Source organism: Quercus suber, unplaced genomic scaffold (assembly GCF_002906115.3).
Source record: "Quercus suber isolate HL8 unplaced genomic scaffold, Cork oak 2.0 scaffold_488, whole genome shotgun sequence".
In the NCBI taxonomy this organism is placed as follows: domain Eukaryota; kingdom Viridiplantae; phylum Streptophyta; class Magnoliopsida; order Fagales; family Fagaceae; genus Quercus; species Quercus suber.
The window spans coordinates 1278-7276 of NW_027069938.1; the positions used below are offsets into that span (position 1 = coordinate 1278).

Sequence of the window (5999 nt, forward strand, 5' to 3'; positions counted from 1 at the left end):
TAATTTTCGATCGATCGAGCCTTACAGATTTAGTCCAATAAATCTGCACTCACTCGATTCCAGTTTTACAAATAAACATACTTTGAGCAAGCCTAAACAAGACTAAACAACCTATTTTGATCATGGTTTGCCAACAATACAAATTAGAGTTCTAAATACATAAATTCCTAAATCTTTAGAACGTAACAAATTCCTTCCCATGATCATTTCTGATTTTGACTATGGGAACTCCTTTTTCATTCTGTAGTCTCTTGCATAGTCTTTGCATTTTATCACATGCTTCAGACTTCTCTCTAAGGAATTCCATCCAAGAGTACCTTGAGAAATCATCAACTACCACCATAATGTATCTTTTTCCTCCTAGGCTTTCAGTTCTTGTAGGCCCCATTAGATCAACGTGGAGAAGCTCTAAACACCATGAGGTAGCAATCACATTCACCTTGTGATGGCTTGCCTTTGTTTGTTTTCCCATTTGGCATGCTCCACATATAGTCTTCTCCACCTTTCCAAACTTTGGAAGTCCCTTAACTGCCTCAAGTTTAGAGACTTTAGATACTTCTTTGAAATTTACATGTCCAAACCTGTGATGCCAAAGTTTCAGCATATCAACATGAGCACTTCTACATGAAATAGGTGCTGTAGGAACTACTCTATAGCAATTATCAATAGTCTTATTTCTCTCCAAGACTTGAATTCTTTTTTCATCAATGATTATGCACCCTTTCTTTGAGAATTGGACAAGAAAGTCTTCATCACAGATCTGAGTGATGCTTAAGAGATTTTCCTTCAATCCTTTGATGTATAGCACTTCTTTCAATAAAGGTAATCCCAGTATTTCAATCGTCCTTTTGCCGAAAACTTAAGCATGGCTCCCATCACCAAAAGTCACATAACCACAGGCTTTTTCTTTAAGAGTCTTAAAGAGTGATTTATCTCCTGCCATATGACGAGAACATTCACTATCAAGATACTATAAGCATAAGTTAAAAACCTTCAATGAGATGCGCACAAACAGACAAGCATCAGACAAGCATTCTTGACCATCAAACATAACTTCATCTTTATTTTCCATGTTTCTGCCAGATTGAATTTTCATTTTCAGATTATCAACCTTTTCACACAATGTTCTATTTCTTCTTTTGTACTTTTCAATCAAAGAGTTAGACTCACATAGACTATTGTGTAAGATGTGGTTCTTATTTTCAAAGTATTTCAGCATGTAAGCGAACATCCTAGCATGTTTCCTGGATCTAATTAACACTAAGAGTTCATTTTTAGAGCATCCTTCAAACATTCTCATACAATCATTATCACAAACATCTAAACTATAATTCATTAAGACCTTTTTCACAGTTGCATCCATAGCCAAGGGGTCTAGGATCGCACTTAGGTAATCAAACCACAAAGAGTGCATCTGCTCCGATACCAATTGAAACTTCAATATGTGTGTGTAAAACTCCCTTGAACGTTTAGACCCTAAAATAGCAAAAAAAAAAAAAAAAAATCAATTCAAGTTTATTGTCAAACAATTAATGTGCGGAACATGAACATAAATCAAACACAGAATTGATAACAATCTAAGCCAAATATAATCACATCCACAGCATAAAACAAATGGCAAAGATAAAGGAAGAGAGATGCAAACACAAGGATAACACTCGATGTGTTATCGAAGAGGAAACTGAAGCACTCAGCGTAAAACCTCTCCGCCACCCTCCAAGCGGTAAATAATCCACTAAAGAATGTAGTTGGGATACATGAACAACATAAGACCCTCTAAGCCTAATCTACCCAGTGTACCTAACCCCTCCAAGCTTCTTGCTCCAACGAGATTGCGCCGAACCTATTTCTTCTTTAGCTTACCGGATTCCGCTATACACCATAGCATCAACTAATAGTCATTGGTCCCTTCCAAACTGCTTCCTTTAGCACCAAATGAACCTTCTCATAGACGTAGGTGTGATGAGAAAAGGATTTGGTCAAGAACCTCTCAATGATGTATCAATGGAGAGGAAGAGAGTAGAGGAATTTGAAGAGTCTTTTAGTGAAGATTAGGGATGAGGCAATCTTGTTTTTCTCTGGGTTTCTCTTACAAAATTCTCTCTAGAAACTCTCTGCATTTCGTGGGTATAAGGGTTTATATATAGTGGTATGTGTTTAGAATACGAAGAGTCAGTTTTTGCCAAACAGGGCTGGTTGGCGGCTTGGCCTCGCAGTTTGTCCAAGTTGCAAGTTCAAGTCACGAGGTAACGTCCTAGCCAGCTTGGGGCTTTTGTCCTACAGTGTGACAGCTGGCGTGACCCTTCACCTTCCTGCATGCTTCTCACGTGCACAGCATTTGGCGGCTTGCAAGCCGCGAGTCCTAGCCGTGAGTCTCTGCTTCTTTGCAAAAGGTGAGCAATTCTTTACACTTTCTTCACACACTACACTTACATGAACCCCACCTAAATACAGGGTTACTAAGTGCTAAATTACAAGTAAATTAGCACAAAATAAAGCCAACAAGATGGTTGATAAATTTCAACCTTACATCTTGGAATTCTTTCACATGGTTCTTGTTGGAATAATAATACCATCTAACCCTATCTCATTGTCCCAAGAGACTACGGAGGCTGTGGACAGGCTTATGTTTCCAAAATATTGCTCTGATAGTGGAGGATCCAACCTTTTATGTAGGTCCGCTGCATGAAATACTGCGTAAATCTTATTGGGGTTGTTCTGGTTGTGTTGCGCAGCAAGGTAGCGACTCCATATGAAAGCTGATAACACCTCCATATGAGAGGGACGTGGGTTTGCAATGTTGTTGTTGTCTGTGCTGTATTTGGCTCGAAGAGCGACTATGGAAGATGCATCATAGACAAATCTCTTTATCACAATTTTGTGCTTTCCATTTGTTGGATCAAATATAGGTAAAGTATCAGGTGGGAATAACGTGGCAAATTCGAATCGTGGTATCTGTGTGTCGGTTTGGATAGGGATTAATTTGGCTTTGCATTTTGTATTGTAGCACGTTTTAGCCTTTTTTTTTTTTTTTTCCCTTTTTTACTAGCCGTAGTTGTTAACCAAGTCTTCTGTGAACAGTGCTCCCATGCACTATTCACGGGTCCCACAAATTATACTTTTCAACAACTTTTTCATTAAAAATGAGTCCCACGGCACTATTCACACATTTAAAAATTATTTTGCTACAGTGTTTTCAGTTTTCAATTTCAACAATTTTCAGTTTCAGCAACAATAAGTTGTATCCAAACAGACCTTGTATATCACTAATACCACAAGCAATAACAGCCCAGCTGTTGAGAAAGAAGAAGAAACCTTGTGATTAAAGATCAAACCAATCACCATCTGATGTAGGACAGAATCTTTAATTTAATTATTGTAATTTATTAATTTTGGTATTTAATTTGTAATTTTTGTTATTTTAGGTTTAGCATTATTATTTCATTGTTTTTAGGTGTATTTAATGTTTTTTAGATCAAATTTGGTTCCCATTATGATTTAATATTAATTAGGAGTTATTTTAGAATATATTTTTTTGTCTATCAACTTTTACGGAACTCTTAAATAGGCCCCTAAGTCTATATATGTTTTTGAACAATTATTCAATCAATAAAATTCAAACTTTTGTCTTTCTATTCTCTAGTGGATTTCAGATCCCTTGCGGATTCAAAGAACCCTCGTGGATTTGAGGAACTCTCATGGATTCGAGGAACTCTCATGGATTCGAGGTTATTTTCATAGGCAATGTGTTTTGTTTCTTGTTTTCTAGACGTAGACGTATTTTGCTTCTTCAAGTTCCACGACATCAACTGGTATCAGAGCTTTGACTTACCCTGATCTGATTGTTAATCGGCAAGACGGTAACCACCACCAAAACAACAACAAATAACTTAGCAAGTATTATGTGATGTACAACAAGCACTCGCAAATATCTATACTAGGATGGCGCCGTTGAAGAATGGGTACAATAAGGATAACTGTAGCAGAGACATAACTCACGGGCAACCTATTGGTACGCAAATTTCATATAGACCTTATAGAATAATTGCAAGTTTTAATAGTTATTGTTTAGAAGAAGATTTTCTTGATTGGTTACTTAATCCAGAGGATTTATTTGACTATGAGAATTTTTGTTATGAGAATAATGTTGGACTTACTTTGTATAAACTTAGTAAGTATGCCTTACATTGGTGAGAACAAACACAGTCTGATAGAATCCAACAATGTAAAGAAAAAATTTGTTCATGGCCAAGGATGAAAAAGATGCTTGCTATCAAATTTTATCCTTTGGATTGTGAAGAAATCTTGTCATATACAATACAAGATTATTATTGGCCAAGAAGTTCATACTTAAATTATTTTGAAGAGCTAAATATTCCACAATTAAAAGAAGAGTTGCATGTTGAAGAAAATATTGTTCTTGAAGAATATGTAGAAGTCAAAAAAGAAAATATAGAGATTTTTGGGGAAATTGTTAAAGGCCTTGTTTTAGAGGAAGAACTTGAAATCAAGATTGTGGATAAGATTAATGAACACTCTATTATAGAGAAAGATCTTGAAGTCGAGAGAGTAAAAACCATTAAAGAAGAAATTATAGAGGAAGTTGTCAACGATCTCGATGAAGTCAAGTTAGTTGATTGCAACGTTCAAGCTCCTATTATTTTGGTGGGAGACACCGAAACAAAGTTTATTGATTTTATTGGGGAGGAAAGATTTGATTTGATTATTGACTCTTATTTTGTGAATATTGTCAATTGCATAAAAATTAAGGGACAAGAAGTTTAAGTTGCTCAGTTGGTGACTTTCAAGTTTATCAAGAAGACAAGAAAGATGAAATATTCAAAGTATTTGTTCTCTTGGCATGGAAGATTTTAGATTTCAAAGATGACCTCGAGAACGAGTTTGTTTCAAGTGAAGAGGTCTGATATAGGAAAGAATCTACAATTTAATTATTGTAATTTATTAATTTTGGTATTTAATTTGTAATTTTCGTTATTTTAGGATTAGAGTTATTATTTCATTGTTTTTGGCTGCATTTAATGCTTTTTAGTTCAAATTTGGTTCCCGTTAGGGTTTGGTATTAATTAGGAGTTATTTAAAAATATATTTTTTTGTCTGTCAAGTTTTACGGAGCCTTTAAATAGACCCCGAAGTTTATACATGTTCTTGAACAATTATTCAATCAATAAAATTTAGACTTTTGTCTTTCTATTCTCTAGTAGATTCTAGATCGTTTTTTCCTTGTGGATTCAAGGACCTTTGTGGATTCAAGGAACCCTCATGGATTTAAGGAGCCCTCATGGATTTAAGATTATTTCCAGGAGCAAATATGTTTTGTTTCTTGTTTTCTAGAGGTAGACGTGTTCTACTTCTTGATGCTTCTGTATCTCATCACCATCCTCCCACAGTTGAAGGTGGTTACTTGTATGGCTAAAGCCTGTATGGGTAGGAATTTGTTGACCTCAGTTGGGATAGGATTCTCAAGGAATTCAGAAAGTTGGCAATTGGCCTTGGATTCCACATAGAGAACGCCCTCATCATTGCAATCAATGTAAAGATTTACCTTAACCCGTCCTGCTAGCAGGTAGAATAGTGTTAAGACCTCAGATAAGGATTTCTTAATCCAGTCACAGCGTTCTAAGTTACTGAGATTTGCACGGCGATCTTGCGGATAAAAGACACAAAATGGCATGAATATTTGAGGTGTAATCTGATCAATTACAGACAGTGTGTAATGACCAAAGACGGAGGTGGTCAGGGGTTGGAGAAGCGGGTTTCATAGTTTGCTATTGAAAATTCAATATGTGTATAAAACACCCTTGAACGTTTAGACTCCAGATTACAAATTATCAATTCAAGCTTATAATCAAATAATTAATGTGTGAAATATGAACATAAGCCAAACACAGAATTGATAAACATTCTAAGCCAATTATAATCACATCCACAGCAGAAAATAAAAGGCAAAGATAAAGGAAGAGAGATACAAACACAAGGAC

At 35.7% G+C, this 5999-nt stretch overlaps 1 pseudogene; it reads right to left on the reverse strand.

Annotated features, from left to right (window-relative positions):
- Positions 1-317: 317 nt before the first annotated feature.
- On the reverse strand, positions 318-5780 carry LOC136063135 (stemmadenine O-acetyltransferase-like; annotated as a pseudogene).
- Positions 5781-5999: the final 219 nt, after the last annotated feature.